A 10,932-nucleotide genomic window follows, 5' to 3' on the forward strand; every position below is an offset into this window, starting at 1 on the left:
ATCCAGTGGTGGAAACATCCACCATCTGAAGTTCAGGTTTACATGATGACAAACAATTGGCCTGATTCCTTTTACGAACTGAATCTGACCAAATGTTTTCATATCACACTACTTTGCTTTTGTGGGGACATATACTTTATTAAAACTAAACATTTTGGAGACTAAAATGAAAAATAAAAATAACAGTAAGAATCAGGCCCCAATTCAACTTTTAGCTAACATATATATCGGCAGTTGAAGAGAAAGCTCATTAGCGCGATATTCATTTGATTTATCTAGAAAATATTTCCTTCCTTGAGTTTGCTAAACTAGTTCTACAGAAGTAGGAAAAGTACTATTAAACCAGAAAAGGTTACTATCAGTTCCAGTTCTGTTGCTGGTTTACTTGTGTAACTTCGTTTCTCAAGTCTCAAAAAGTATAGTGATATTTTGTCACGTGAAGGTAAGATTACCATAGTAACAGAAATGTATGAATATTAAAATTATCATTCATGTTGTGAGACTTTTGAGATAAAATTATTTGAGCTCCCCTTTGGCAGAAATTCTGTCTTATCTTTGTATTTATACCAGCTTATTATATAGTGGCTGTAATGTAATAAATGTTTACATGGATGGGTTTTTAGAATTAACTAGAAAGTCCAGAATTGCAAGGATTTAGAGGAACTCCACCTTTCCACGTTTCATTAAGACAAAAATGTCTTAAATACAAAGCTTTGAGTGCATCAACGATCCAGATAAATCATCAAACATATCAGATTATGACTGTGGTTCACACACTCATAACTTGTACACAACAGTCCTTTCCAAATCACAACTAGAACTTTAGTTTATTTATAACTTAACAACTCAGCTGAAAATATAACGGGTATATTTGTTATTCTATCTGTACTTTTTAAAGTTAGTAATATGAAGTGGCCATGTGAAATGTTTTATTTTCCAGGCTAAAGCAAATGAAAGTTTGCTAGTATCAACAAAGAGTGTCATATTTTTTCACAGCATGCAACAATGGTGCTAGGATAGCTATTTCTCACTGTAATTCCCAGAGCACAAAGGGTGTGGGTATACGCTATTTCATAAGAGCAGCTTTAAATAGTCATTACTGAGGTTTTCATTTTAATAGGTTTCATTCAAAAGAAATAGTAATTGGCATGCATGTTCTACAGCACTGGTTTTATCTTTGGTATAGATTTTTCATGTCATCCTTTATTCAGTAGAAAAGTAAAAAATTTCTGTCTCGATATAGATTGTTTTGGCTTCCGTGTCATCAAAAGACTGGAAAAATTACAATTTTTGCTGTTAAACTGATGGATTTCTTTACAGAATTGTATTTGAGTTGTGTAGGCACACCCTTAATGTTGCTGGTTATGATGGATAAGCATGCTTTTAAGATGTGGCAGAAACAGTTTTTATTGTTATCATGCTTTTGTCTGTTCAGTAGTCTAAGCAACATCACTTCTGTGGTCCATTAGGGCTTCCCTACCAAATTCAGTTGGCAGTGCTGTGGTGTTCATTTGAAACCTTCATGGAAATATTCATTTGAAAGCTCCATGCAGCTTTAGCGAAGAGTTGACCAAACACTAGGGAAAGTTCAGCTGATACAATTTACTCAGAATATTTGAACTGAAACAATATATCTTTTTCTCATTAATACATGCTTGTGTTAGATCAACGTATAACATCTACATAAGCAAATCTAAAACACACTTAGGCCAGTTATGTGTTTTGTGTTCATATCCTGCTTAACATAAGTTAAACAGATAATTTGAATGTGTCCAGGAAGGAAAAGTCATGGTTAACCTGGGGTCTGTGTTCTCCCCCGTGTATAACAGCATTCCCTATGTTCTGCAGTAGCATAGGACACAAATCTTGACATGGATGTAGGGAAGCCTTTTCCTGCAGAAGTGTTTAGGTAGAGTGAAATTAGATTTCTATCAATGTCTAATATTATCTTTGTTTTATATATATTTTTTGTATTGTTGTTATATGTGTGAGGGAAGACATATTTAAACGCATGCAGAATGATTTTTAAAAATTATGTCATGGTCTGACTTTGACTTATGAGAGGTCAATCAAAAACTTAGAAAGTTACACAGTTCACTGGTTAATGGTGCTGAAAATGCATAACAACCACCGTATGCTTGCTACAATTTTGAAATTTCTTTGGAATTAAAGTTTTTATTAAGTGTGAACTATCAATATCTATTCTGGTGCTAAACATGTGGTGCTAAATGAATTGTTACTGTTAGGAGCTTAGGGACTCTTTTTATTCAGAGTTAAAAGTGTTATCCATTCAATTCCTGATTTAGAAATATTAATAAAGTCCTATTAAATTAATCTTAACCAAAATAAGCCAGTACACTCAATTTTTTAATCTAATAGCCCAACATTATTTAGGTGTTACAGAATGTAAATATATTTCTTAGAAGTTTTCAATTTTTTTTAAAGGCATTTTTTAGCACGGCGATGTAAAATTCAAGTAAAGGTTAGATTACACCTACACCAACCATGCTGCAGGCACCGGCGCCCTCTGGTGGTTAAAAGAACAAATTCTTGATGGCTACTTGGCCTGCAACAAAACCATTTCTTCCGTTCAATAAAAATTTAAGCTGAACAGTTTTAAATTCTTGGATACTCTCTAAATCCGAGAGCATTAAAAAGTGCTTGACTCTATTGACATAATTTTCTAGGAAGATAATAGAGATAATATATCTTGACATCCATTTTCCTAAATAATAATATTTTTTTAAATGATATTCCAGATCTGAGGTGCTTATTAAAGTGTTCTTTTTGTGAAGTAGGTATTAATAAAATACATTTTTAATTTTGTTTACATCATAAATACAATAAGAGTTAAAATTATCAAACAGAATTATAGTGCGTCTCACTTTCAGAAGTGATCATTTATTTTTATATATTAAAACAATTCCATATATCAAAGGATTATCTCTCCACTTTTATGTGTTGATCTATAATTTGATAATGTTCTTTGGTCATACTATTGAGCTAATGATAACATTTTATTGTTCCATCCAAAGTCTTTCTAGACTTAAAATTGTACAGAAAAACTTAGAATTATATACCCTATAACCAATGAAGGCAACATCTTTAGATAAACTTTCACTTGAGTTGTGCAACTAAGTGTGATAATCTGTTTTGACAAAGATATTTCTTAAACTGCGTTAGCAAAACCAAATGAAATATGCTTTGAAGCAGTTTTCCAAATTAGTATTTTCAAACATTTTAAAGCAATAGAACTCTTTGTATGATCTCAATCCTGCACAAAGCTCTAACATATAATATACATATAATGGACCTACTTATTTCCCAAATCCTCTTCTGTGCCTTGGAAGTTTCTTCTGAGAGCCCTAGGATTCCATTGAACCATTAGAAGAACATTGATCTAAATCATCCAGTTCTCCCCATTTTCTCTAAAATAATCAGCTAATTAAAGACACAAAAAATTGAGACTCAATGTTTTGCAATGGTTATCTTAAATACCCACTTCACTTTGCACATGTTAGAAGCCAAACTGATGGAGCTTCAAATACTGACTTTAACTGGTGCTTGATTATAGATTACAGCATCTTGTGTTTTGTTATTTGACAAACAGAATTTTGGTACCATAATATTTTGAGAATTAGAGATAATTCTGATGCACGTATGAAAATAAAGTGTTTAAAAATAGCTAAATGTTTCAAATATGTATATAATCCTAAAATATATTGTATCATTTTAGATTTTTTAAAGATTAATTTGATATTTTTTATTCATTACCTAATACTGTGGCAGTAAAAGGTACCTTTGATATTGTGATATAATGTCATGAATGTGTGCATTTATAAAACCTGTGTAAACATCTACCTTCATAAAGCATAACAAGTGTAGCTTTTTGAGCTCTGCTGTATTTTTTCTTTCAATAAAATATTATAATTAATTGTTTTGTTTTTAGGGTTTTAATTAATAACAATTAATCTAATTGTTTTCTTGCTTTCAGTAGTTTTACAATAGAATTAGAAGTAGATGGCATTATAGTTTTGACAAGGAATGGACTACTTTTCTAAAGCAGAAATGATTACATCTTTGAGCATCACTGAAATACATCAGATCTTCTGTTTTTCTTTTTTTCCATTTCTTTTTTTCCTTCCCTGCCTCTTTCCTTCCTTCCATTTTTTTTTTCTATTTAATTCAAAAAATATTTTGAGGTACCAATATAAAACACGGTTCCATGGAAAAAGAGGAAAAGAACATTATATCAAGAAGTTCTGGCTGAGGAAAACTGCAGCAGTTGAACATAAAAATTTTCATGCTTCCCCATATTAAGGGCAAGAAGAGAAACCATAGGCATTCCTGGGGGAGAAGCACCACCTCTGGTCACTAGTTGGCCCAAGGCTGTTGGTTACAGGGTGGCTCTGCCTTGCAGAGGGTTACTCCCAGGCTAGTTTGCTGAGAAGGACCCAAATCTAGGACTTAATTTAAAATTTAAATTTCTCCTTATTTCACAGAAGATAAAAAAACCTCACTAACTTAAGCCTTTTCAGAATGTCTCCCACCCCCCAGAACTCTGTGGCTCCCTCACAGCTTCTCCTTCTCTTGCTAGTCTTCCCTTTTCACTTTATTTCCTCCTCTTTTATGCCTCCAGTTTCTCATCCACATGTTTGGAAAGTTCTTTCCTTCTCTACAGGAGGTGGGGCTTCATTCATTGATGTGTGTGTGTGTGTGTGTGTGTGTGTGTGTGTGTGTGTGTGTGTGTTGCAGTTTATAGCCCCTCGGACTAGGCCGGATGGATGCAAAAGAAGTCTTGTTCCTGAGTCTTGCACACCTCTGACAGTGAAGAAATAGGGGGCTGGTGGGTGCCTGATGCCATTCAGTCTTCCCCAATAGTGAGAGTGATAACTGACCACCTCATGAGAAGCAGGCCAACCCTGATAAGGCAAACATCAGCTTTCCCAGAAACAGCTGAGTATGCTCTTGGGAGCAAAGCCTATTCCCACTGCCAGTGACTCTGACCCAGTTCCTTCTGAGACAGTAACCTTGGCATTGCAGTACCAAGGGCGCCAACTTCTTCCTGACCTGTGCTTGCACTGTTAAGCCAACACTGCAGGAGCGACTGGCTTTGTCTTAGCAAACTGGAGAGGTGGCACCAACCTTAGTTGAATCTCTCTGGCCCCAAATGTCTCCCTTGATGAAAGAGGAGTGAGGTCTTGACATGTTTCCTTTATTGATAGCCTATTGATTGAAGTTAATGTGGCCACTTATCCAGGGGCACTTTTGTTTTACCAAACGTGAGTGTAGACAGGGGTTTGTTCTGTGAGTTTTCACATAATAAATTGAGCAATGTCCTTAATTATCTCTTCAGAAATGATTTTTTTTCTAACATAAAAATGGTTAAATGGTACATGAAAATTCTACAAGCCTTAGAATCCGCCATTTTCTCCAAAAATTGTGTATGCTTTTACCCTTTGACCCAGCAATTCCTATTCCACAAATCCATTCCAGAGATACACTGGCAATATATGAAATGACATGTGTACAACATTAATCATTATCGCATTATTCTAGTAAAGGGCCAGGCACAACTCAAAGGTCCATCATAAGGGGACTGGCATAAGAGAATACTATGCAAATGAATGTGGAGTGAGAAAAATCTCTAAATTGATAGAGTGGTCTGCCAGGATGTGAGTAAAAGTGAAAAGCAGGATATGTAAGAGTGTAACTAGCATGTCAACCTTGTAAGAAAGACAAGAGGGAGCAATACATATATACACACAGGAAATAATAGATATTTGTTTTTAATTGGTGAAAATAAAGCTGGAACAGTAAATTTAAAACAAATAAAGATGATTACTTCCAGGAATACGAAAGAAACAGTATGGAGGGGACAAAAATTTTTCAAATGATTTTGAAAGACAGTGTTTTGAGGGTACAACCTCAGTGGAGTACATTGCAAATACAGAGCTACAAATAAATACAAAACTTTATCAGAAGTCTGTCAGTAATAATATTAGTGGGAGAAGGAAGAGCAAGAATAATGCAAGTAATAACTAGGCTACTCTTTATAATTGTTTAATTAATTAATTATTGTTGTACAATCACTTCCCTTTTTATTGCCTTATTTTGTTAGAGAGCCATAAACTCTAAATAATCTTGTAATTTGGCCACCTGCAAATGTTGGCCATCTGCAAATATTGAGATTAATAATCTACTCCATAATTAACCCATAAAATTATACAGATTTAGATTTGGATGAGGTTTTAGAAATTTATCTATGACATTTTCTCAGATTTATTGCAGCCAATATAGTTACTTCAGTGACATGTTTTACCTTTGTGAAAATTTCTATATATTATTTATATGACTATTGTTGGCAGTTAAAAATCCAAGAGCCAAATTTATGACCTGTTCCTTCCCAAGTGAATAATAATAGTTAATAAAAAATAATAAGGACAGCTCTTTCTGGAGCCATGGATGGCTCCGGGGTGGACACCACTGCCTCCTTCCATGGCTCAGATGCCGGCCTCTGATCCACCTTGCAATTCCCTCTTCTCTCAGAACCTCAGAATAGCCCAGGGAGCCATGTGGATGACAGGGTCTTGGTGCTCTGGCCGGGTGTCAGGCCCGAGCCTCTGAGGTGGGAGAGCCGAGTTCAGGACAGTGGTCCACCAGAGACCTCCTGGCCCCATATAATACCAAACGGAGAAAGCTCTCCCACAGATCTCCATCTCAATGCTAAGACCCAGCTCCACTCAATGACCAACAAGCTACAGTGCTGGACACCCCATGACAAAAAACTAGCAAGACAGGAACACACCCCCACCCATTAGCAGAGAGGCTGCCTAAAATCATAATAAGTTCACAGACACCCAAAAACACACTACTGGATGTGGTCCTGCCCACAAGAAAGGCAAGATCCAGCCTCATCCACCAGAACACAGGCACCAGTCCCCTCCACCAGGAAGCCTACACAACCTACTGAACCAGCCTTACCCACTGATAAGGTTTACCAAAAACAATGGGAATTACCAACCTGCAGCCTGTGAAAAGGAGACCCCAAACACAGTAAGTTAAGCAAAATGAGAAGACAGAGAAACACACAGCAGATGAAGGAGCAAAGTAAAAACCCACTAAACGAAACAAATGAAGAGGAAATAGGCTGTCTACCTAAAAAAGAATTCAGACTAACGACAGTAAAAATCATTCAAAATCTTGGGAACAGAATGGAGAAAATACAAGAAACATTTAACAAGGACCTACAAAAACTAAACAGCAAACAAACAATGAAGAACAACACAATAAATGAAATTAAAATTCTCTAAAAAGAATCAATAGCAGAATAACTGAGGCAGAAGAACAGATAAGTGACTTGGAAGATAAAATAGCAGAAACAACTACTGCAGAGCAGAATAAAGAAAAAAGAATTGAGGACAATTTCAGAGACCTCTGGGACAACATTTAACACACAAACATTTGAATCGTAAGGGTCCCAGAAGAAGAAGAAAAAAAGAAAGGAACTGAGAAAATATCTGAAGAGATTATGGTTGAAAACTTCGCTAATATGTGACAGGAAATAGTCAGTCAAGCCCAGGAAGCACAGAGAGTCCCATAAGGATAAATCCAAGGAGAAATAAGACAAGACACATATTAATCAAACTATCAAAAATTAAATACAAAGAAAAATATTAAAAGCAGCAAGGGAAAAATAACATACAAGGGAATCCCCATAAGGTTAACAGCTGATCTTTCAGCAGAAACTCTGCAAGCCAGAAGGGAGTGGCAGGACATATTTAAAGTGATGAAAGGCAAAAACCTACAACCAAGATTACTCTACCCAGCAAGGATCTCATTCACATTTGACAGAGAAATTAAAACCTTTACAGACAAACAAAAGTTCAGAGAATTCAGCACCACCAAACCAGCAAATGATAAAGGAACAAATGATAAAGGAACAACAAATGATAAATGAGCTTCTCTAGGCAGGAAACACAAGAGAAGGAAAAGACCTACAAAAACCAATCCCAAACAATTAAAAAAATGTTAATAGGAACATACATATAGATAATAACCTTAAATGTAAATGTATTAAATACTCCAACCAAAATACATAGACTGGTTGAATGGATACAGAAACATGATCTGTATATATGCTGTCTACAGGAGACCCACTTCAGACCTAAGGACACATACAGACTGAAAGTGAGGGGATGGAAAAAGATATTCCATGCAAAAGGAAATAAAGAGAAAGCTGGAGGAGCAATTCTCACATCAGACAAAATAGACTTTAAAATACAGGCTATTACAGAGAAATAGGACACTACATAATGATCAAGGGATCAATCCAAGAAGAAAATATAACAATTGTAAATATTTATACACCCAACATAGGAGGACCTCAATACATAAGGCAAATGCTAACAGCCATAAAAGGGGAAATCGACAGTAACGAGATTAGAGTCAGGGACTTTAACACCCCACTTTCACCAATGGACAGATCACCCAAATTGAAAATAAATAAGGAAATACAAGCTTTAAATGACACATTAAACAAGATGGACTTAATTGATATTTATAGGACATTCCATCCAAAAACAACATAATACACTTTCTTCTCTAGTGCTCATGGAACATTCTCCAGAACAGATCATATTTTGGGTCACAAATCAAGGCTTGGGAAATTTAAGAAAACTGAACTTGTATCAAGAATCATTTCCGACCACAACAGTATAACACTAGATATCAGTTACAGGAAAAAAAACTGTAAAAAATCAAAACATATGGAGGCTAAACAATACAGTGCTAAATAAACAAGATGTCACTGAAGAAATCAAAGAGGAAATTAAAAAAATACCTAGAAACAAATGACAATGAAAACATGATGACCCAAAACCTATGGGATGCAGCAAAAGCAGTTCTAAGAGGAAGTTTATAGCAATACAACCCTACCTCAAGAAACAAGAAACATCTCAAATAAACAACCTAACCTTACACCTAAAGCAATTACAGAAAGGAGAACCAGAAACAAAAAAACCCTGCCAAAGTTAGCAGAAGGAAAGAAATCATAAAGATCAGATTAGAAATAAATGAAAAAGAAATGAAGGAAACAATAGCAAAGATCAATAAAACTAAAAGCTGGGTCTTTGAGAAGGTAAATAAAATTGATAAACCATTAGCCAGACTCATCAAAAAAAAGAGGGAAAAGACTCAAATCAATAGAATTAGAAGTGGAAAAGGAGAAGTAACAACTGACACTGCAGAAATACAAAGGATATGAGAGATTACTACAAGCAACTATACGCCAGTAAAAAGGACAACCTGGAAAAAATGGACACATTCCTAGAAAAGCACAACCTTCCGAGACTGAAGCAGGAAGAAATAGAAAATATAAACAGACCAATCACAAGCACTGAAATTGAGACTGTGATTTAAAATCTTCCAAAAAAACGAGCCCAGGACCAGATGGCTTCACAGGCGAATTCTATCAAACGTTTAGAGAAGAGCTAACACCTATCCTTCTCAAACTCTTCCAAAATATAGCAGAGGGAGGAAGACTCCTAACCTCATTCTATGAGGCCACCATCACCCTGATACCAAAACCAGACAAAGATGCCACAAAAAAGAAAACTGTAGGCCACTATCATTGATTAACATAGATGCAAAAATCCTCAACAAGATACCAGCAAACAGAATCCAGCAGCACATTAAAAGGATCATACACCATGATCAAGTGGGGTTTATCCCAGGAATGCAAAGATTCTTCAATATATGCAAATCAATCAATATGATACACCATACTAAAAAATTGAAGGAGAAAAACCATATGATCATCTCAGTAGCTGCAGAAAAAGTTTTCAACAAAATTCAACACCGATTTATGATTTTAAAAAAACCTTCAGAAAGTAGGAATAGAGGGAACTTACCTCCACCTAATAAAGGCCATATATGACAAACCCAGATCCAACATTGTTCTCAATGGTGAAAAACTGAAACAATTTCCACTAAGATCAGGAACAAGACAAGGTTGCCCACTCTCACTACTATTATTCAACATAGTTTTGGAAGTTTTAGGCACAGCAATCAGAGAAGAAAAAGGAATCCAAATTGGAAAAGAAGTAAAACTGTCACTGTTTGCAGATGACATGACACTATACATAGAGAATCCTAAAGATGCTAACAGAAAACTACTAGAGCTAATCAATGAATTTGATAAAGTAGCAGAATACAAAATTAGTGCGCAGAAATCTCTTGCATTCCTATACACTAATGATGAAAAATCTGAAAGAGAAATTAAGGAAACACTCCCATTTACCACTTCAACAAAAAGAATAAAATACGTAGGAATAAACCTACCTAAGGAGACAAAAGACCTGTATGCAGAAAAATATAAGACAAATGAAACAAATTAAAGTTGATACAAACAGATGGAGAGATATACCATGTTCTTGGATTGGAAGAATCAACATTGTGAAAATGACTATACTACCCAAAGCAATCTACAGATTTAATGCAATCCCTATCAAACTACCCATGGCATTTTTCACAGAACTAGAACAAAAAATTTCACAATTTGTATGGAAACACAAAAGACCCTGAATAGTCAAAGCAAGCTTGAGAAAGAAATACAGAGCTGGAGGAAACAGGCTCCCTAACTTCACACTATACTACAAAGCTACAGTAGTCAAGACAGTATGGTACTGGCACAAAAACAGAAATATAGATCAATGGAACAGGATAGAAAGCCCAGAGATACACCCAAGCACATATGTTCACCTTACTTTTGACAAAGGAGACAAGAATATACAATGGAGAAAAGACAGCCTATTCAATAAGTGGTGCTGGGAAAACTGAACAGGTACATGTAAAAGTATGAAATTAGAACACTCCCTAATACCATACACAAAAATAAACTCAAAATGGATTATGGACCTAAAACTAAGGCCA

The sequence above is a fragment of the Phocoena phocoena genome, chromosome 17, assembly GCF_963924675.1.
Source record: "Phocoena phocoena chromosome 17, mPhoPho1.1, whole genome shotgun sequence".
NCBI lineage: Eukaryota > Metazoa > Chordata > Mammalia > Artiodactyla > Phocoenidae > Phocoena > Phocoena phocoena.